Source organism: Protopterus annectens, chromosome 4.part1 (assembly GCF_019279795.1).
Source record: "Protopterus annectens isolate FY-2018-M chromosome 4.part1, PAN1.0, whole genome shotgun sequence".
In the NCBI taxonomy this organism is placed as follows: Eukaryota; Metazoa; Chordata; order Ceratodontiformes; family Protopteridae; genus Protopterus; species Protopterus annectens.
The window spans coordinates 445,457,689-445,482,635 of NC_056734.1; the positions used below are offsets into that span (position 1 = coordinate 445,457,689).

A 24,947-nucleotide genomic window follows, 5' to 3' on the forward strand; every position below is an offset into this window, starting at 1 on the left:
GGGTTTTAGTAGGGAATTGATAGCTTGCCAGAACTTTTGGGGGTTTTTGGAATGTTTGTTTTGGATACCTAGGAAGTAGTTCTGTTTATCCAGTTTTGTTTGTTTCTTGGCCTGATTCTGAAGTTGTTGATAGTTTTGTCTGTCTAGGCTAGTGTTATTCTTTTTCCAGATCTTCCAGGCATTATTTTTGGACTTTAGTAAGGCTTTTGTGGTCCTACTCAGCCAAGGGGCATAGTTTATTTTAGTTCTAAGTTTTCTAATGGGAGCAACTGTATTAAGAACATTCATAAAAGTAATATTGAAAAACTCAACTGCCTGGTCTAATGCTAGAGTTTGTAGTGGGTGCCATTTACATTGTTGTAACATACTGTTAAGAATTTGTGGATTTACCTTGTGTTCATCCCTAGTTTGCTTATACAGTATGGGTTTGGGTATGTTTACACGTTTTTGAAGGAGGAATGTGAGGAAGTGATCACTAAGGTCATCAAGTGGGCAGCCCACATGGTAATTAATTTTGCTTGGGGAAATTTACTAAAGTCCAATCGAGGATTGATTGTTTTGGGGATTTTCTGTCAACTCTGGTGGATTCTTGGATTAGTTGTGAGAATCCAAATAAGTTAATATGGTTTGAGGGACTGTTAGAGTTGCAGACTAGCCAGTCTAGGTTTAGGTCGCCTAACAGGATAGTTTCTTGGGGCAGCTTGACTGTAGCCCATTGTAAGATTTCCTGTATTATAGGAGAGTTGTTTCCTGGAGGGATGTAACTACAGAGGATGTTGATTCTCTTTTTGTTTTTTAGGGATAAAATGGAGCCTAATGTTTCGGCAGTCAGAAATCTGGGAAGTGGGGTTTGCAGAGGCTGAAGGTTAAGTGTGTTTTTAAATAGAATTGCAACTTTGCCTCCATTTTTGGCACCTCTGTCTAGTCTTAGGATGTTATAAACTGGGGAGAGAATTTCTTAATTTTGGGTGGTGGGTTTTTGCCAGGTCTCAGTAATGGTTAGTATATCTGGGGAGTAGTAGACTATGAATGCATGTAAGTCATGTAGTTTGTTAGATATACTTCTTGAGTTTAGGTTAATAATAAGTAGGTCTGATATATGTTTGTCTGAGAGAATGTTATTCCATGGACCTGGGTTGGGGTGTATGTCTTCTGAGATTAGTAGCCATTTTCTTAAGAAACAGTTTGAGTTTTATAGCATGTGTTAGGTCTATATTTGATATTGTTTGTCTACTGAGAGGTAGTGTGGTGTGTGTTTTGTATATATAAAATAATGAGCTCTCATTAAATAGTGTGGAGCAGATTACATTTGTGTGTGTGTGTGTGTGTGTGTGTGTGTGTGTGTGTGTGTGTGTGTGTGTGTGTGTGTGTGTGTGTGTGTGTGTGTGTGTGTGTGTGTGTGTGTGTGTGTGTGTGTAAGTATGTGTTATGTGGAAGGTATTGTTTAATGGTATGTTAGTGTGTATGGATGTGGTGTAGGCTAGAGTAGTGAAAGTTAGTAGTAATAGTGGTAGTGTGCCTTGCATGATTTGTCTAGGTGGGGCTTTGGTGTTTAGAAGTATTGTGATTGAGGAAATAAGCTGGGTGTGGTTGGTGTTGGATCCTAGGTACTTAGTTTGGATAGTGGGTGGGGAGTTTAGTTTGGGTGTGGTGGGTGGAATTATTGAAGGCTGCTGATTGGTGCAGAGACTGGTCAAGTGAGCAGGGGATAGAATAAGTCTAGTTGCACTGGGCGTGGATGGGAATTGGGGGTAGGGTAGCCGAACTGAGTGGGTTCAGCCAGGCCACAAGACTACAGAAACAATGTGAGAAAGTGGGTAAGGTACAAGTAATCACTCTTTCTCTGAATAATGCTGTTTCACTTTTCTACTGTTAAGCATTAGATGCCCTGTTCTTTTGAGTTTTCCCACCTAAAAAGCTTAAATGTTAACAGAAAGCTTTTGAGTTTTAACAGACAGCTTCTGAGTTTCTCCACATAAAAGTTTAATTTCTTAACAGAAAGCTTTTAAGATTTAACAGACAGCTTCTGTGTTTTCCCACTCAAAAGTTTAAAACCTTAACAGAAAGCTTTTCAGATTTAACAGACAGTTTAATTTTACAACAGTAGGGATTATGGGAAGCCTAGTATGATTTCACCAGTGCTATGGGGCTCCCGAATGGTGCACTACAATACTCTGTGGTTAAAGTACAAAAGTATTAACCTTGTTCCCTTAGTTTCAGGAGTTTTGTAAAACTAAACTAATATCTGGACTACAAGTGGATTCAGTACAGTTAACAGCAGTCCCTCTCCGTTGCAAGCCTTTCAATGGGGGTGGGTTGAGTTGGGTAGGGAGTTTAGTAGGTGTCCTAGGAGGGAAAAGGAAGAAATATAGGTGCAGATTAGGACAGTGTAAGAAGCCTCTATTAAACAAATGTGTAATGTCCCTACACTTCTAAACAGCAGCAGACATAGTAGGCAAACAGGTCTTTGAATGATCGTTAATACAGTACCAAACACTTCTAAACAGCAGCAAAACACAGTAGGGAAACAGGTCCTTAAAATGACCGTTAATACAGTACCAAAAACTTCTAAACAGCAGCAAAACACAGTAGGGAAACAGGTCCTTAAAATGACCATTAATACAGTACCAAACACTTCTAAACAGCAGCAAAACACAGTAGGGAAACAGGTCCTTAAAATGACCGTTAATACAGTACCAAACACTTCTAAACAGCAGCAAAACACAGTAAGGAAACAGGTCCTTAAAATGACCGTTAATACAGTACCAAACACTTCTAAACAGCAGCAAAACACAGTAAGGAAACAGGTCCTTAAAATGACCGTTAATACAGTACCAAACACTTCTAAACAGCAGCAAAACACAGTAAGGAAACAGGTCCTTAAAATGACCGTTAATACAGTACCAAACACTTCTAAACAGCAGCAAAACACAGTAAGGAAACAGGTCCTTAAAATGACCGTTAATACAGTACCAAACACTTCTAAACAGCAGCAAAACACAGTAGGGAAACAGGTCCTTAAAATGACCGTTAATACAGTACCAAACACTTCTAAACAGCAGCAAAACACAGTAGGGAAACAGGTCCTTAAAATGACCGTTAATACAGTACCAAACACTTCTAAACAGCAGCAAAACACAGTAGGGAAACAGGTCCTTAAAATGACCATTAATACAGTACCAAACACTTCTAAACAGCAGCAAAACACAGTAGGGAAACAGGTCCTTAAAATGACCGTTAATACAGTAGCAAACACTTCTAAACAGCAGCAAAACAGTAGGGAAACAGGTCCTTAAAATGACTGTTAATACAGTACCAAACACTTCTAAACAGCAGCAAAACACAGTAGGGAAACAGGTCCTTAAAATGACCGTTAATACAGTACCAAACACTTCTAAACAGCAGCAAAACACAGTAGGGAAACAGGTCCTTAAAATGACCGTTAATACAGTACCAAACACTTCTAAACAGCAGCAAAACACAGTAGGGAAACAGGTCCTTAAAATGACTGTTAATACAGTACCAAACACTTCTAAAGAGCAGCAAAACAGTAGGGAAACAGGTCCTTAAAATGACCGTTAATACAGTACCAAACACTTCTAAAGAGCAGCAAAACACAGTAGGGAAACAGGTCCTTAAAATGACCGTTAATACAGTACCAAACACTTCTAAACAGCAGCAAAACACAGTAGGGAAACAGGTCCTTAAAATGACCGTTAATACAGTACCAAACACTTCTAAACAGCAGCAAAACACAGTAGGGAAACAGGTCCTTAAAATGACCGTTAATACAGTACCAAACACTTCTAAACAGCAGCAAAACACAGTAGGGAAACAGGTCCTTAAATGACCAGGAGTACAGTAAGCAATCAGGAAAATAGCATCGGAGCTTTAGACACACAAAAGTTCAATGCTCTACACATTCATAAGACATCATTTAGCTATTAATGAGTATGCCATTCATTCCTTTCCTAGCTATACTGTTGCATAACTAGCGCATGTCTTAGTTAAACAGTAAGTGGGTAACAGAGCATTCACATTACTTCTAGCAATGACCCTGGTAGAAACAATATATCATATCTCTGCTGCCCATTCTCTGTACTTAATAATCCTTCACAATTTACATTCACTTGCTATCCTGTTTGGACATGTAGCACCACTCTATAAGCACATTACATTACATGTATCTCTATAAACAGGCATCCTACTTCCGTAGATAACTATGTAGCAATGTAGAGTATTCTATATACAGTCAGTAAAAAATAATTAAATTAAATTACAGAGAATTCCCTATAGACAGTTTTTAGAAGGCAATACAATGTGGTCTTACTGCCGCTGGGTTACGCGAGCACTAGCAATTTTAAAATGGCACCAGAATACAGGGTTTATTAAAGCTCGGTCCTGTAGCCAGGGTAACTAGGGAAACCAATGGCCTGATTGGAGTTTCAGCTGCCACGTGGTCTTAGCCAGGCCGAGAGACTAAATACTGAACTGTCTTTGGAGCTGATACTTTTGTATTAATTTCCATATGTACTGCAAAACAGGAGCTTGTTTAAAAGGTTTTCCTGCAATATCAACAAATCCTCTTATTGCCCATGTTGCCACATGTAGTCTCAGTGAGTTTACTACATAGGCACTGTCACTGTAAATGTTTACTGGGTTAAACCGCTGCAAAACATATTTTACAGATTCTAGTTCTGCCCACTGAGCTGACATGTACCCTGGTAATTTTCACAGAATTGGCTTATCACCCTTTTTCATTGTAAATACTGCAAATCCAGTACAGTATTTTACATCCTGCCAAAACTGAGCACCATCCACATACACAGTCAGAATCTGGTGGTCATGATCTGCTTTTAACAGTGACTTATCTGTTTTTTCCAGATTTGCCATGCAGTCGTGGCTTTTCCTTTATAGCCAATAAAATTGGATAGAAAATACTTGTCTCCCATTTCTATGTGTACTTCTCTTGTACTGAATGTAGCCAGCCATTTTGAAAAGACGGTCTGACAAACTACTTCCATAATTTTTGTTTATTTCACTACTACCCAACAGTGTTTTTATGGTCTGATGTGGGGTCTGTACTATTACCCCTGAGAACATGGTCAAATACTTCATTTTTTGATTCCCCAGTATATAGCCAAAAGTTGATGAATGCAGGGATGATATCCTTTTTCTACCAGAGTTATTTTCCAGCTGCAAAACACAATGGGTCGTAACTTTAGCTCCATTCCTGGAGAGATGCCATGTGGTCAAGATTGTAAAAGAATGACTGACAGTGTTTCCTTTCCTACTGCCCTTGTAAAATAAATGGCAATTTATTAGTAGGAGCTATTAGCTCCATTGCTTGCACCAATTTGTGATTCAAAAGCTTTAATACTTCCTCTAATCAGCTCCATTTTAAAGTAATTTCATCTTTTTATTCTGACAGCATTTTATAGGGAGAGCTGCAGCTGCAACATTCTCCACACAATACAGTTGGAGAAGGCTATTCATATCCCCATTTTACTGATTATGCCCATTCCAATAATGGTAGTCCCACAGCTAGGATGCATCAAGAATGTTCATGTGACATGATCTCCATCTTGTTTAAACCTGATTTCCACAGGATTACTGCTTACTGCAATGCATCCACTGCCGTTAAACCCTGATATTAAGGTTTTCTTTTTGTGTCTATTCTTAACCATCTGTTTGTAACAGAGGCAGCTGCCCTATCAAAACATTTTTCCATAGCATCCCCTTCGCCCAAACATCAGTCAGTGGGTGACCATCATTTCCCTGCTTAAAACATATCAGGTAAACTATTGGCACACACCTATTGTTAATCCTCTTCATCCCCTATTTTCCTTGGGACTTCCCTAAGGACACAAACTTTTTGTTCCTAATTACAGGAATCATTGTCCTCATCGGCTGCATATACTGTCTTATTTCTTCTGCAGTAGCCTGTTGTTTTGCATGATCTGGATTATAGGGCAGATTTTCCCTATATTCCACTGGATATACATTTCCCTCATTGTCATATTGTTATTTTTTTATAATTTCCCCTTTCTTTGTTAAAAATGTTTGATTTTCTACACTGTCTTCCAGGAATTTTGTTTACACTTTTTTTTGTTCCTGCCCTGTATTGTTATTATTTTTCTTATTTTCTTGTTGTTCTGGTTAATGTTCATAAATCCCCTTTTCAGTTTGCTTATTCTTCCACTTTTTATAATGTGGACATTGCTATTTGACATGGTCTATCTTTCTACAGAATAAAAAGTCACCTTTTCCTCTGAGTTTCCTGGAGCCGGAGGTGCCGAAACAGCATGTGGTCCTTCTCTCCTGTCTTACCATCTCTCTCTTCCTTGTCCTCGCCCTACTGCACCATAAACTTCAAATCCATCTTTGTCTGTCCCTAATGAGAAGATATTATATCTAAAAATGTCTCCATCATCACTCATTACCCCTCCCTTCATTAACTTGTGAAAACACTGTTCCAGTGTGTCAGTTGTCTCTTCGTAAATTAATTTAATGTCCCCTGGAACTCCTTTTACCTTTTCCAAAAAAGTGTGTATTAGACACTTTGTGGTTTCCTGCCTTTCCATTTCTCTGTCATCTATATTGTGGACAATTTGGAAATATAACATGAAATGTTCAACCTGTTTCAACATTTGGTAAGGCACCAGAATGTTAAAGTATTACAGAAATTTAGTAGTGAGAGTTTGACCCTGCAAATGTGCCGAGAGTACTGTCATCATTCTGTTTAAATTAGAATCTAAAATGCAGTCATATAATTATTGGTCAGATAGTTTTTTAACATCCTATACAGGGAAAGATTTCATTCTATATACCTTTGCTGACTGTGGCAATAAAAATGTTTTTATATATATATGTATATATATATATATATTGAAATAAAAATATGCAACTCTCACTAATATGAAAAAAGAAACTCATAGAGGACCATGGTTTATGCATAGTAGTAACACTGTGAAACCTTTCTCTGAGGGATAAGGATGTCTAAAAAGGTCAGTAAGGCTAAAATATTCCATTATATAAAAGACAACTTTGCTATTGAAAAAATGGTTTGAAAAATGGAGGTTTTCTGCCTGTCAAATAAACATTCAATCATGGATTATAGTCACCAGCAAAATTTAATGAACAAGAAATTGCTATGTAATATTTAAGGCACTGTTAAGAATGTTGTTTGAAGATGTACACTTACAGGTTGATTAATACTATTTAACAAGCAAACTTATTTAAAAATAATTGAATACAGTATCTTCCTTTTGAATGTTGAGCAGAAGCTCCAAGAGTTAATAGTTTCTTACTGGAAGTGCAAGATGATAGTGTGAGTCCTGGAAATTTTACGTTTAAGTTCATTTATCACAAAAAAGAAGCAAATTGTGTAACACAGTGAGTTACACTTTTAGCACTCTTGCACCCCTAGTGTGCACCAACACTCCTACTATCTACCTATATATATATATATATATATATATATATATATATATATATATATATATATATATATATATATATATGTATATATATATATATATATATATATATATATATATATATATATATATATATATATATATATATATATATATATATATATATATATATGTATATATATATATGTGTGTGTGTGTGTGTGTATGTATATATATATATATATATATATATATATATATATATATATATATATATATATATATATAGATATATAAATACATAAATAGGTGTACTTGAACAAAAACACCTGGGATAATGATGGCAAACCGATGTGTATGCATGCACCGAGAAGCAGCCTCTATTCATGCAAACTTATACTTTTTAGAAATACAAAAAAATTGCCCCCCTCCTTTCTAAATCCTTGCTAATATTATATATTAACTTGGAGATCACACAAACACATGGTAAGGAGACTAATTTCCCAACCTTGTGCATGATGCAATCTTGCACATTTCAATCAATTCCTTAGTCAGCCATATCCAGTCAAAGTAGCTGTCAACCTAACACACACACAAGTGATCATTTCAATAATTCACATATATATGTACACACACACACACACACACACACACACACACACACACACACACACACACACACACACACATTACTGAATTTGCTGATGAAGTCAGAGCAGTGTTCAGTACTATTTTTTCTACATTGCAGTGTCTACATTTCTTCGGAAAAAAAACAAGGGCAACTGTTTACTTTAGTATCCCTATTACACTTGAAAATACCTGAGAAAACTTTGCTTTATACCATATAGACATCACACACTATACGAATATTACTCTTAACAACAAAAGTTTGTTTTACTTACAGCTAACTTTGTCCTTCCTCTTCCCCTCTTCTAAGTGTTTCTCCAAACAATGACATGAAGTAGGGCGTATGCTTTAATGTCCCCAACAAGTTTAATAAAGTAAAAAAAAAGTCCAATATTTCCAGGTTTTCTTGTTCTGTCATGTTTCACAAATATAATTAATGCCACATTTATTTGTCAGTTATTGAGCTGATGGTTTTATTCCTCTTTATCTCCATCTCCCAAATATTATCTCTGCTTCCTTTCCAACATACTCAGTTCTTCTAGTCAACTCTTGTGTTTTTTTCTGTCTCTCAATCACTTTCCTTTAAAACATTGGAAAACGTATCACTGGTGCAGTCTCTCTGGGGTCTTTATTATCAGAAGAACAAGAAGCAGAATCTCCTTCTGTTTCACAGCTCATTTTTTGTTGGACAAACTTTTGCATTTCCTCTTTAGCATGTTCTGTATCAAACATTATTTTGTCCCTTCAAGAAAGGATATTATGAAGATAGCTAGATACAGCAGTATGAATCAGATTCCTGCTTCTCAGCATTCTCTGATTAGTGGAATAAATTGACTCCTTTTTTTGCCTGGTGTACAGTGAGTAATCATTTTCCAAAAACACTCAACTGTCTCGTACTTTTAGTACTTTGTCCTTCTGCCACTGCATCTTTACTATTAAAGGTCTAGGTTGCTTTCTCTTGGCCAGCTTTGGAGCATACACATGATGTGCCATTTCAATTAACAACTCCTGTTGTGGAATACCAGTCCAGTTCTTTATTTCTGCTTTCATAAAATTAACATAGTCTGCTTCTTCCAGATTCTCTGATACACCAGAAAATGAAGATGAAGTACCTGAGGCAGGAGGTAGGATACACACTGTGGGATAGACAAAGAACTGAAGAAATCATAGCAGAAGTTAAAGTACCTTCAATTGCAGAGAAGGTCAAGCAGAACAGATTTCTGTGGTACAGGCACATATGCAGACAATCAGAATCTGATGTAATGAAAAAGATTTGGGGCAGACAGGAAGAAGGTAATAGGAAAAGATGGCATCCAGCAAAGAGGTGGATGGATTTTGTGCCAGAAGGCCTGCAACAGTCAGGCAGGACTGTCAAAGAAGGTAAGAAATTAGTTTAGAGATTAAAGGGAGAGTGTGGTAATGTATGAGCTTGAAGAACTGTGAGGCAAGTAGCAGGTCTGTTCCTTGCTTAATGAGGAGCTAATTTGTTTTTTCTAGATTTATACAGGGGTGTTGATTTCTTGGGAAACAACTGATAAATTTACACTTTTTTTTCTGGTGTTTGAATGGTAGTGGCACTTTTGGCAAATCTGCTAAGACAATAGGGAGCAGAATTTTAATTGAGAAAGTAGAATTCCTTACCTTATTGCAGCTCTGGCTGGGTATGTCAGAAAACAGGATATTTTTTATGCCTAGAATAAAAGGGTGTTCTTTTTTATGTTTTTTTTTTCTAAATGAATGATGAAATTGAGTGAAAGGTCTAACCAATGGCCAAGGTATTTGAAGGTGGACACTTGCTTCTAGGGAGATTCATTGTCATCATATATTGTTCTGGGATTAGGGGATCTGCTGAGCTTCTGATGAGTGCCAAATTACATTGTTTTTGTTTTTGATGTGTTAAGAAAGTGATTCTTCTTGTTGATCTATTAACTTAAACAGAGTAAAGCAAATTGCAGTTCATTCTGTTACCTAGCTAATGAGTCGTTGGAGCTGAACAGGACCACATCATCAGCATACAAAATAAGTGGAATGGGAGGAAGATCCAGTGAAGTTTGTTCATGTACACACACACATTATATATATATATGGTTCTAGGACGTAACATCGACAAGGAAAAGACCGACACCGACTTCACCGATGCGAAAACACTGACACAGAGATAACCGACACTACAAACCACGGACATTTCACAGGTAAGGGGTTTAAAATTCGCTAATCAAGCCTACCATGTTCAGGTAAGGGGGTTAAATTTAACACATGCATAACACTGCCACCTTACCTGAACATGGTAGGCTTGATTAGCGAATTTTAAACCCCTTACCTGTGAAATGTCCGTGGTTTGTAGTGTCGGTTATCTCTGTGTCGGTGTTTTCGCGTCAGTGAAGTCGGTGTCGGTCTTTTCCTTGTCGATGTTACGTCCTAGAACCATATATATATTTACATATACATACACATGTATATACATATACTGTGGAAAAAATGTATATACATATACAGAGGAAGAAATTAGCAGAGAGACAATAATAGAGTCTTGAGGAACTCCTTTGAGAACAGAGATGGTGTAGGTGTTACAGGAGTCATCATTAACTGTGAAATGCCTGTCTGTAAGATTACTGTGGAACAAGGGAATGGAATCAGGGCTGATAACTAGTGCAGTCAGGTGCAGAATGAGTGAGGAGTGAGATCTATGAAAAGGGAAACAGATAGCAGCATGCCCTTATCAATTGGTAAGAGAATGTGATCTGTGAATGTCCAAATCATAGGATCATAGGAGGTTACTAGGCTATTGGACCTGAGGCCCTTATAAGCCTAGCCAAGAGTTTAGCCCATGTTTAGACAGGTCATCAACCTATGCCACTGTCCAGCAGGGACATAGGTGGAATCCCAGGGGTTTATTTTCTGTTTCCCATCCAGTTTTCCAGGTTGTGCTTAAAAAGGAGTATAGGTGCTTGAGGTGGAAGAGTCTTTTCCATAGATGGGGGAGTCTCTGGGAAACAAATCTATCCCACCAACAAGTCATGTTGATGTCAAAGACCAGGTTGAGGCCACGTGTGCGATATGCAGCAGTCCCATCAAGGTAGGGGTCTGTGATCACCATGTATGCCAGACAGAAATCTCCTCTGAGGAGTCTGTATGAAACTGAGTAGATGGATATGGCCTTTAGCCTATCTGTGTATGGTAGATGCTTGAGGCCCAGATTCTCTTGGTGAGGAACCTCTGTGGTCTCTCCAGCTGTTGCAAACAACGGATTGTCTGGGATTTGAACCCAGGACCTCTCACACCTGAAGTGAGAATTATAGCCCTAGACCAACAAGCCATTGGCTGTGGAAGTTCTCCCACATAACCAGAACACCCATATCTACATATATGACTGTACTTTAGAGTACGGGGTATACTGTACCTCAGTCTAAGAATTAGCAACTCCCCATATATATATATATATATATATATATATATATATATACATATATATATATATATATATATATATATATATAAATATATATATATGTTTATATATGTACACATATTCCTATTCAACTTTTTTGCTCTATGATTGCAATTGTTCTCAGAATTACAATGGGCAGCCTTAAAAGCAACCATTCCAGCACTATTATTAGAATTAACAGCATCTACAGTGCTTCTAAACCAACTTTTTTAATTCCTGTCCGTAATGTACCATGCACTTTGATTTCTAGCAATAGTTTTAGTATAACCTGGAAGATGGGAAAATTATTTCCTGTTAGATACACACTTGATAGCTTCTAAATTACAGAAAACAATATTGTTTATCAGAGTACATCATGCATTACTTGGCAGCTGACAGTTAAGAAACTCAAGAAGTGATATTAGATAACAAGCTTTCCTTGGTGTAAATTGTATGTATACATGCATGTGTGCATATGTGTGTGTGCATGTGTGTGTGCATGCGTGCGTACGTGCACATGCAATATTGAAGAGTCAGGAGTTATCAGAATTTGCTGCTTTTGCAAGATGAAGGTTTTAAAGAAAAAACAAACAACTCTGCTGACAAACACACTACCTGAATCATTAGAACTCTTTACCACACTTCTTTTCGTTTAAAGCCAAAATTAGGTGGAAATATGTGCCGAGAAAATAATTATCGTTACAGCAGCAAACCTAGATATGATAGGAATGTTGTCAAGGGCACCAGCCAAAGTGCCTTGATAATGATTGCTACATAAATATGTAAAAGGCCAATGTGTTTTAAGATTCGATAAACAGCACTCTTGTTTTACAATACAGCATCATATAAATTTCATTAAAATGTAGCTAAAATAAACTGATGACAAACCTTTCTTACACTGCAACCCTCAGAACAACTAATATATAGCTGGAAAAAACATTTAAACTGGTAATAACAAGCAATCACAATCTGCACATACATCACGGAGGATCTTTCCTCTTTTTCACTGCCCATGACACATTTAGTTTTACTCACATTGTAAACATATGTCCTGTGGCTATACCCTGTGAATGTTACATAAAGTTAACTTCAGACTGCCTGATTATTGCTTATTTTGCAAGACTTAACATTTGTAGACCAGAATGCTGTAAATGCCATCAATTTACATCTACTGATATTTTACCAAGACAAAGGACTAAAGGTATGTTATGACAGTGCAGTGCAGTGAAAATTAGCTTACCGAGTAAGAAAGGTGGTAGCAAATAAGCATGCAGACATAAAACACTAAAATACCTTTGACAGTCAGTGGAAACTCAGACCAGAACATATGGAGACAATGAATGGATTCGGCAGCAAAAGAAACAACTATGTGGAATCCCAGTAACCAGTTAGGAAGATTATGGAATTGTTATATGATAGTAGCCTTATCTGGATGCAGAACAAAACTAATGACAGCCTAAGGTTAAGGGGAGGCAGAGTCTGGAATGTCATGAGACTGGAGTACAGTTTGTCCGAGAGATCAGGGTTTAAGTAAATAAGGACGTTGATGAGGACATAAATAGGTCATTTTTGTACAGAGATTGTTTCAAAAATTATGAGGATATTATGGAAGGTCAAATGGTGCCCCAAAGTGAGTGAAACTACTGCAGGAGTAAAAGAGAGCAGCAAACACTGCAGACCGCCTTTGCCTCTCAAACAGGTAAACAGATACAAAAGTCTAGCTAGCCAAGAAATTTAGACCCTTAACCAGAAATCCGTATTAATTCACACTAATGTTCCATACAGCTATACTGCTTCTGTTACAAGATGTGGCAAAAGCACTTGGGTTATTTTTTTCTTCTTTCCATCACTGCACAATAACAGAATGATGTTTTGAAACATATCTCACACTGCCTGCAAACCATCAGCTCTCTTGCAATCAGTCAGCACATTTGTTCCCCAGTGTTGTGACAGCCAGTGTTGGGAGGTTAACATACTGGCACTTGTCACATTTTTTTTTCTTATTTTATCCTTAACTCCTACCCTGCCGACTGACATGCACACTTAATGAAGCGACACCTTGCCTAGTGGGTGCGCATATTCCCAGATGAAGATTGAGGTGTAAGCACAGCCTTGTATCTCTCTCAATCTGTCCAGTGCATGATGGCACTGCAGCAGGCTGCAAGCCTCTCTCACCCCAGGATTGGACAGCCAGTGTTAGACATCCATCCCCACCTACATCCCCTAATCTCAAAGCCACTAATAGATCTCAGGTCACCTGGGTCATAGTCAGAACTTTATCTTTCTAAGCCAGGGACCTTGACAGCACGTGAATTGTTTTTGAGAGAAATTTAACAAAATAATTTAAATAGGACATTTACTGTAAATGTTGCATTTCCTTCTCATAAGGCTTAATCTGCCTAGCATGGAACACCATCCCCGAAACACGGGTACAGCTGAACAACTCAGTGCTACAGCAGACATCTGTTTTGGGAAATCTCCCTTTTCCCACAATTTCTTTTGTTTGTTAGTTTGCATTTTTGGTTTTATGCAGTTTTTACTGTCACTGTTGCCTTTAATCTTTGTGTCTCAAGTACTGCACTCACCATATATTATTTTTCCTTGAGTGTTTATCTGCCCCATATCCTACTGAACTATAAAAATGTGATATTTACTCTACTGTTGCCTCTCCTCCCTCCAACTCTCATGCGTTAGTATCACTTGATTCCTGACCATGTTGTTAACATACTGATGGCTCCTAGTGTAAATAGGCTGATCTCTCTCTTTATATATATATATATATATATATATATATATATATATATATATATATATAAAACATGCTCCTGATGCTTTGTGCCCTTCTACTCTCCTGTTAATCCTTTCTGCTTTTATTGTTTAGCACTTTTAAAGTATATTGTTTTGTATTCTACCTAATGATTTTTATTTATTATTACCTCCAGTCTCACTGATATTACTGTGTGATTTACATTTCTGGCCTGATAGGTTTGCAGTGCAGTTCCACTAAGATAATAAACTAGCATAATATAACTACCCTTAAGCTCAGGTTCATAGCTTGCAATACTAGATAACCATCTAGTCACCTACATAGTAATCCAGCCTATATTAAAACTTTTTCAGTTCCAAGGTGGCAGCTTGAAGGTAGGAACAGTCTACTTCAGCCAAATATAGACCCCTGCAATATAATAACTTGTGCTAACCACTCACCCACATCTTGTTACATGTATAATATCTATACATTTTTTGCAATTTAAAATTCAAGAGACACCATTTAGTCTGCATAGCTCTTTTCTGACACCACAGTTTCTGATTAGAAACTCAACAGATTATCGGCAACCAATCCTGCTTCATAAACAGCGATGTGCTTACCTTTTCTATATTTGAAGGAACCTACCGATCCTTTAACCCTTCAACCATGCTCATTATGTATATGTACCTATATCTATTTATACATATATATATATATATATATATATATATATATATATATATATAGGTAGAGAGAGAGAGAAAAAGAGACACACACACACACACACACACACACACACACACACACACACACACACACACACACACACACACACACTTATATAAATATATACATATATTAGGCGCATAGCATTGTTGTCACGCAGCAAGACGTTCCCCAATTCGATTCTTGGCTTTGGTACCTTCTGTGCAGAGTCTGCCTGTTTGTGCAGGTTTCCTCCAACATTCCAAAGACATGCAGTAGGTAGATTAGACATTCTAAAACAGTCATAGATGTGAGAGCATGTGATCGCGTGGTAGGGAAGAACTACCGTGGCAATGCCAACCAGCCAGCAGTGTAAACCTTGGTTCTACATGACTGTCATTTCTGAAGAGACACCTTGACCATCATAATCATCATCAACCCTCCTTTTCCCATCTTCTACTTGGCGTCACGGTGTTCTGTCACTTGTTGCCATCTTATCCTATTCATTGCCAGTCTCCAACCTTCTTCAACACTCATACCTGACTGTCTCACATTTTCTCTCACACAATCCATCCACCTCTTTACAAGATGCCGTTGTTTCCCCCTGCCTTCTTCCTGTCTGTCCAAATCTTCTTCACCAGATTCTCTTCTGTGTTCCTACACATATTCCCAACCCACTGCATCCTGTTCTATTTGACCTATTCTTTAATTTGAGTTACTTTGGCTTCTGCTCTTTTGTCCTCAGTCCTCATTTCTTCATCTGTCCCACAGTGTGCATCCTTCCACCGATCTCAGGCACTTCATCTGCATCACCTCTAACTTACTCAACTTGTATCTCTTTATTGCCAAGGTTTCTGTATCATGTAGTAGTACTGGTTGCACCACTGTTTTGCACACCTCCTTTTCAGCTTCTTTGGCATTTTCTGTCATACACTACCCCTGACACTGTGCCAGTTGGCTGCAGTCCCTCTGATTCTAGTGATGACCTTCTCTTTCAGACTTCTCTTCTCCTCAACCTTCCCTCCCAGATAATTGAAGCTGTTAACCTTTTCCACTGTTTTCCTTTCTATTTCAGTTTTCAACTTCTTCTAATTTCCCCATTTATTGTCATTACAACTGTCTTATTTTAATTTTAATCCCATGTGCTTTCAGTTTTGCATTCCATTCCCCTAACCTTTGCTGAAGTTCTTGCTCAGAGTCTGCCTGTAATGCCATATTGTCTGCATACAGCAAGTTTGCTGATCTGTCCCCTCCGACCTGCTTGCTAATGTAGTCCATCACCAGTATGATCAGCAGCGGGCAAAGAGCTGAACTCTAATGCACAACCACTCCTACTGGGGAACCCCTCTGTAAGGCTGAACACTGGAGTCAATGGGTTATGGTACATATGCACTAAATCTACCAATATTTCTGGGACTCTGAACCACTGCAGGACTGCCCAAATCAGCTTTCTTGGGACCTTGTCATATGTTTTCTCCAAGTCTAGGAATGACGAGTTGTATTTTTCCCTCATCCCTAGCTTCTTCTCAAGTATCTGCCTCACTCCAAACATTGGGTCAGCTGTACTACAATCTGACAGGAATATGAACTGCTCATTTCCCATATTACTTCTTCTACTCTGCCTAATTTATAAACCACCTTTTCCAGAACTTTCATGCAGAGTGATGGGGGTTGTGGATGGATAAATATATAGACACACACAAGCATGCACGTATACACACACACACACACACACACACACACACACACACACACACACACACACACACACACACACACACACACACACGTATACATATGTGTGTATCAGGCATGAACTCGCTAGACTAGTGAGTGGCACTATAAATGTTGATCACTCATGGGTTTGTGCAAGAAACATTGAGTCTACTCTGTCTTAGGGATTGCTTTCCCCCTTAACAGAATGATCTCTGAGCTAGTTTATCTAAGTAGGAGGGGCTGTGGAGAGCTCCAGCCTCCACATGGGGAGGTGTATAGGGGCCTGGCTCCTCCACAAAAAATGTCTTTAGGTGGCTTTGTGATCTTGACTGTGCACTAGAGTTGAGGGATTCTAGTAGACTATGAGTGATGGCGTGTGTCTTAGTCCTTTATATATTCTCCTTTTTCTTTGTTTCTTTTAATTTTCCCTTCTTCAAGATAAATCTAAATAGCAATTTAAAATGTATCCTTATTACGGCCCTTATAGTATCACTTTACTGAATACGTTTTACTAATCACTTGTCCATATTTTTATGTCCATTAGTACTTTTCCTCTTACCTTTCTCCTCCACTTATTATTCAAATCAATATATTTTAACATTTGTTAATTCAGTTTTTTTCCTTGCAATTACTGTATCCAAACTTAAGGAGACAACTTTCATCTCTAACTTTATCAGATTTCTGCTTCTTCAAAAAATACTTCCATAAAGTACTATTATACCATGATCCCCCCAAAACGTGCACGCTGATTGGCCAGCGTGCCCGTTGTAAATCGAGTTATACTAATGGAAAAAGGTCCGTTCGCCCGGACTTTTTTCCATTAGTATAACTCGATTTTTTAAAACACTGTCTCGCTATGTTAAATGGGTTTAACATAGCGAGACAGCTTTAAAATAAGCAACGGAGATCTCCGTTGCTTATTTTAAAGATGTCTCGCTATGTTAAACCCATTTAACAAACCAAGACAGTGTTTTAAAAAAAAGCAACGGAGAAAGCAAGATCTCCGTTGCTTTTTTTTAGTGTTTCGCTATGTTAAATGAGTTTAACATAGTGAGACAGTTTTAAAATAAGCAACGGAGATGTCCGTTGCTTATTTTAAAACTGTCTCGCTATGTTAAACTCATTTAACATAGCGAACTAAAAAGCAACGGAGATCTTGCTTTCTCCGTTGCTTGCTCAACTCTGATGTACTGCGCAGGCGCAGTACATCAGAACTGCCGCGGATGCCAGACATCTGCGGAAGGGCAGTAAACAGGCATTATACTATGCCATTATTTAAGAAAAGTAATAGTTTCTTTTCTTAAATAATGTCATGGTATAATAGCAATAACCCACTTCTGGGTGTGGGTAATGCTAAATTTACCCACGGTTGGCTTTGTTTGGTCCCGAGGGCGAAGAACCACGCCAACCGTGGGTAAATTTAGCATTACCCACACCCAGGCATGGGTTATTGCTATATTAACTCATTTTCCTACTTTCTAGTGGCATCAGTACTAACCCTTATCCTTTAGTTTACATCAAAATGTATCACCACATCCCTCTAAATGGTCTTAATTACTTCAAAAGTAAAAAGTATTTTCTCAGCTTTGACTCATTAAATGTGGAAGGTTTGGATAATAAATATGACCAGGTCCCCTCCTAGCTATAAGACTGCAAGCCAGACATGCCAGCTATCTGCGAGTCATGGCTCAAACATGAAACGCACAATACTAACTTCCATTTCTGCAGTTACAATATGCTTTGCAAATATAGTCCAAGTACAAGAAGTGGTGGAACCTGCCTCCCCCTTAACAAAAACTACCTCACCTGTTCAGTAACCACAGCTTTCTCTAATATAGATGAATGTTCCTCACTTAATCAATGAAATCAAACTATATCCATCCATCTATGTACCTCCTACCTATCCATCTGTTTTTTTTTACTTATGTTTTGATAACCATGCTCTCAAACCGGATTGCATCCAATTTTCAGTGAAGCCATCAAAGGTATTAAATTGCAAAATATATAAGAAATAAATAAAAGCTTGACTTTAAAATCTATGCAATGCACAACAAGACAATTTAATAACAATAAAAAACTAACATAATATAAAATATATTTAACTACTGTATCATGCGTACCTCAGTATGTACCTTTTGCAAAAATGTGTTAGTTTATTTGTAAATCAGGCATCCGGTATAAACATTTATTAATAAAAATGAATGAAGCATGTCTGAAATGTTTTGAATCTTGCTGAAAAGAATCGTTAATTTGTCAAATGCTTGGTAGAAATGTATCATATAAACAATAATACAAATGTAAGAAAATAAACACTGATATTGGAGTGAAAGTGGAAGTTGCCTCTTCTGTAAACCGGACATTGGATCTAATATGAATACAAAGACAGGCACTGTAAATGGTTGGACAGAAAAAATAATCTTAGAAATTGTTAAGAGATAGGAGCTAGCATGTCTGCCCAATTTGCCTGCCTTCTACAAAACATTTTTCTGAGTCTTTCAGTTTACTTTGGTAAAGCTGCACTGTCACCTCCTTGAGTCATGCATTACTGAATCTCATCCCACATTTACTACCAATTCCCTTCAGCTTCTCATTTGAGAATTTACTGAATGCCCACATTGCACTTTGCATGAAGAAATGTGTCCTTACATCACTTCGTATTTTATTACTTTAAATCTCAGTTTAGCTGTGTTTGTCTATCATCAACATTAATTCTGTATATTTGTGTTATATTTTGCCTGCATATCTTCTGCACTCTATACAACTGAGGATATTCAGTCTAATTTCATTTATTTTTAGAGGATGCCTGGTACCACCACTGCTGCCATTCTATAAACAGCATTAGAGTCATTTATAATAAATAAGACTTAGGCTAGTACTAGTGTACATGCTTCAACTTCAAGTTAAAAGCTTAGACAGAATAAGCAGTAACACTAAAGAGAAATGTACTGTAAGACAGTAGATGTGAAGCAACTAAGCCTTCTGCACTATATCTAAAATAGTAATCATTTGAGAAGGTGTATAGTGTTCTCAGGGAGTGCTTTAAAATAAAGGGTATACCAAGTGTTTATGATTCAGCCACCCTCCTTCACACACACCATTACAATCAGGAGCACTGCTTTAAATAGACACTTTGTGATGGCTGGCAGCAGACCTGTATAAATAAAGTTGTCAAGGCACATTCTGAAGTTTGGTCAGTGACAGCAAATAACTCAACAGTTTAAACAGCTGAAAAGGAGTTGTGAGGCCACAGGTATTTCTGACACCTGATATATATCCCAGTGCTACTACAAATGTTACTACCCAGTACTTAATCTGCACAGACATTATAGCATATGGACTACTGAACTTTCACAATATTCCAGAACTACATACATCCCTGGATCTGGTGCACTGACCTCTTCTTCAGAAACACCTGCAGAGGTATGCTTGAAAATATAAACTTAACATGCTTTCTGCCATATATACAGCAGAGGGTCTGAAATACTATTTCTTTACATAGTGCCAATGGATCTTTTATGTCTGAACATATATAGAACAAAGATGTTCTCCTGGAAGTTGTTTTGAAGAATATCTTCCAAGATAATGTATTCCCAAAGTATCTATGAGTGAATCATTAACAAGGCAAGAACATAAATGTGTAATCTCAGTCCATGACATGCTCTGTAGATGCACTGCCCGAACCACGGAATTACTGTCTGAATTCTTGACATGCAGAGATGGAAAACAAATTAATTGAAATGATTCTGAGTGGGATTCACAGCCATGGTCTGTAATGGGCATAGGCAGCACACAGACCTAGCTCCTGACCGTCAGCTGCACACTAGTTATACTGAATCTGCATACAATTGTGTTACACAACAGTTACAGAGGTACACCAAAAGAAGGAAGGGGCAAGACTATTTCCTATTCTAATGTAGTGATACACAGTCACAGCTGCCTTATAATCAATAACACAGTCAATAAACAAGAAAAACAAGAAAAACTTTGTTTGTTAGAAATCCACCAACAATCATCCCATAGGCAGTTCTGCCATCTGCCTCCCTGAATTTTATTAATGTAACTCTAAGGTGTCTATGTGTTGGTAGAAGTTAAATTGATGACTGCAGAAACCTTTGCCAACAGAATGCAATGTACAACACTAGAAATAACCTAGGTCTGTGAATAAAGGCTCACTGTTCACAGTAATTGCCCACTGCAGGTCAACCATTACCATGTTGGTGAGAAAATGCAGTTCACAGACAGCTATGTACACAGCGAGCAACAGCCAGCTGATTAGCATGTCTCTAAATAACACTATAGCCCACACTAGTGCTGTCAGACCTGATGGTGGTACTGTTGTTCCTAGTAGCCCATGAAATATGGTGGCAAAGGTGCATCCGTACAGTTACATACACAAACACACATACATACACACATACAAACACACAGTTTCAGACTCCCAGACTTCCACACTCAAACACCCACATCCAATCATGAACAAACAAGTTTCCCTCCCCGTCATCGATCACATTTGTGAAAATACACATCCACTCAACCGCATGTATGCTCCAACACACCTGGGCAGACGCATCCACACTAATACATTCATGCAGCTTCATTCACACCCCTACCTACATGCAAACACACATTTACATAGATACACATCCTCCACCCCATGTCTTTTCTGAACTTAACTGTACCACAAGTACTCCTATAGGAGTAAATGCGTGACTATGTGTTTTTATGGCAGTTATGTTTTTTTTCCAACAGCAAGCTTTTATGTGGGCCATTCATCCAAACAAATTGATTCCTGCTGGCATTTCCACTGTACAGCACATGGCTAATTAGCATTAGCCCCTCCCCTGGACTGCCACATTAACATCTGCCCATGAGACCACCCTTCATTCTTAGGACCCCATGAGTGGAAAACCACAGCAGTAGGGTGATCTAAGAAATGGAAAGACACTGCATGAGGGAAAACTGCCATGCTAAGGCTTCTGCCCACATTAATCTTTTCCAAACTCCAGCTATGGTGTTTTGGTTTATGTAAGCACTGATGGATTAAGTGGAAAAAAAATCATCTATTTATTAATTAAACGTACTTCAGTGCTTGATATTAATCAATGTAGAAATAAATAAAAAAAACACAATATGACAGGCAGTTATATGAATGCAGTGAATAAGAGAAATAAATGAAAATTAAAATAAATTAGAAAATTTAAAAACTGATACCAATCTCCTGAGTAGATGCAAGATGACCCTTCTAAAAAGCGATGCTTTAAGGACTTTCTAAGTGATACCTGTTAGTCATACACCCAAATCAAGAATGCTAGCGGACTACATAGACTTGGGACAGTGTAAGTAAAGGACATCCTGCCAGACATTTCAAGTCTAACCTTCAGAGCAGTCACACACTTAATGATCTGAAAGTGCTTAGTCAAAGAGTTGGGAGCCCACCATGTCCATACCTCTCAACTGTCCAAATTTTTGCATAATGTACAAACTTCTGGCTCATATTTTTGGTCTTTTTCTCATAAACTTTGGTTTTCTGATAAATTATTCAGGTTTGAAGTCATTAAATAATATTAAATAATGACAGACATTTGAGTATCAGACTTAATATTCATTAGGAAAATACACACTTCAAAACCTGTTATTCTAGTAACTTTCTAAGTTTATAGGAGTAATTTTTTAAAATCTGTCCCTATTTTTGGGCCTTTGTCCCAACATTATATATGGTTTTGTCCAGATTTCTTGCATTGAGAGGTTGAAAGGTATGCAAATGTATTTTAAATAAACAGGCCGCAAATTACATATGACCTGCTATAAAATGATAAAAATATTCAAAAAAGTTCTACCATTCACTGGCAGCAAGTGAAGATCTCACAAAAAAGTGCCCTGGTCAACAGTCTTACCAAAGGGTTCTGTTTCTACTCCAAACAAGCAAGGTCACTGTCCAAGAGCTGGAAATAAAGGGAAGTAACCTAGGCAAGATAATTCTATTGCATTAGTCAATGCTACAAGTTCCTCAGGCAGAATAAGGTTCCAGATTCAAACCATATCTGTAATGTTGTGCTATAATGTACTGCCATAAGGTGGCACCTTTTTTTCTTTTAAACAAAAAGCATCTTTATATAATCATCACTTATAACATAGGCAATCATATATTTTTATAAATGAAAACAAACCACACAGACACAATCCTAGTTGCAACCATCACAAACCATAATGACACACTCTCAGTTGCAAACATTATACATCACTTATAATCTACCCAATCATTTTCAGTCAAGCATTACATAGCTCATTTAAGTCCTGCCTTCTTTTGAACCTCATTCCTCCCCTGTATGTATTGTTCATACAATTCCTGTTTTATTGTTGTACATCCATTGTTATGGCATGAACTTCCTTGTAGGTACATATAAAGGTTTTTTTCCTGCCTTGTGGTCTTGTGATTATACCTTGTTTATTAGATGGTCATCCTTCAGCATGTACCTGATCTGGCATTTGCAACAGCTGGAGAGGTTCCTCACTAAAAGAATACAGTGTGTAAGCAACATATCCTATAAGCACTGCCAAAGCCCTGTCCTTATACTCAAACTCAAACTTAGAGATTTGTGTATGCCTATTTATGGAAGAACCTATCCTGAAGAGATGACAAACATTGAACATTGAGTTAAGTTTTAGTTATATTAGACTTTCAAATGACTTTTTAAGCCATATGAAAATGATTTAATTATAATGGCTGAAACACTACAGAAGGAATTCAATGAAAATTATGGAGCAGAATATTGCCAGTCCAGACTTGATGGCTTATATAACAGCATCTCAGCATATGAATATAGGCTGCAGCAACAAAAAAGGAAGAAATTAGAATGTGACTATAATGATTTTACGTAGGGTAACATTTTCACTTGGCCACGAGCTATGCCTATAGAGTCAGCTATTTCTGAAACAGCAACTACTGAGGGAGATGCTGAGGGTCCTGCTGAGGCAGGAGCTGGTAAGACCACTACAGGACTTATACCTTTTGACAAATTGCCAGTTCTGCTGTTCATCCAGACCTTGGAGTGAGACATAAACAGACATTTTCCACTGAGACCCATACATCCACCTCAGTTTTTCTGGAGCTACACATTCCAGTGAAGAAGACATGGCGACAAGGAGGAGGCTGTTCAATGAGCAGGGGATGGGAGAAGCAGAAGGCATCTCTGGACTGAAATTCCACCACCCAGAGAGAAGAACATGAGGAAGTAAGCAGCAATTCTCTAGTGTTTAATCTTTCATCTGTTTCTTTAACTAAGCACCAGATTTATGTTTCGAATAATGGACTGTCTTTTATTCCTGCAAATCTATCTGAGATCAGTGATGCCATAGTAGGTCTTAAGATGTCTGCCAGAGAGTTATGTTAAGAACTATTTTTCCGAATACTGATGCACATACTGACAATATTTTAAGGAGACCCAGTACATATGTCCCCATTCTACACCCCCATTTAGAGACTTTTCTGAATGCGTCTGAGAATATTTTAAAGAGATTATGGATGAACTTTTACATGCCTTTTTTAATATGACTGGTGATGAGAACCAGGCATTAAAAGAACTGAGGATGAATCCAGATTTGTATGTCTGGTGAAGAAAGGGGGTGCAATTGTTGTGATGGACAGAGCAGCATACTTTGAAGCTATAAGATGTATGCTTACTGATACAAGTACCAATTTGTTGGTATCCAGAATAGATGCTGACAAAATTATTAAGCATGTGCATACATCTCTTTATGATTTTCTTATGTGTGGACTTCTTACTCAGGAACAATATGACTATTTGCTTGTAAGAGATCTTGTGGTTCCTGTAATACATGATTTGCCCAAGATTCATAAGAGCTTCGTCTATCCTCCGATGTGAACCCTAGTATCTGGACGTGGGTTGGTGACCAAGCCTTTATTTATTTTTGTGGAAAAAGCTACAAGACCTGTGACTGGAACTGTCCCCTGCGTCCTTAGAGGCACTGAGCATTTTTGTGCCCTCTTTCACAGTGCGCATTGGTGAATTTGGCAATATTGTTGGTTACTATATGGTAACTTTGGATGTTTGTACATTGTTTACTTCAATATCCAATGAAGGTGGTGGTGGTATGATCACAGTATATCTCATGGATAAGACTGACCTTGGCAACAATAAGATTGCTGTGATATGTTTTTTTCTAGATATTATCCTTAAAAATATAATTTTTTTTGTTTGATGATGTTTTTTTTTCCTGCAGAAGATAAGGGTAACAATGGGTAATCTATGTGCAAACTGTTTTGCTGACCTGGTTATGGCTAGTT

General features: G+C 37.7%; 1 protein-coding gene across 1 annotated transcript in view; it reads right to left on the minus strand.

Moving 5' to 3' along the window:
• The window catches only part of DOCK10 (dedicator of cytokinesis 10), a 2,344,342-nt gene that overhangs the window by 2,231,175 nt on the left and 88,220 nt on the right, over positions 1-24,947 (minus strand). The window lies entirely within an intron of this gene.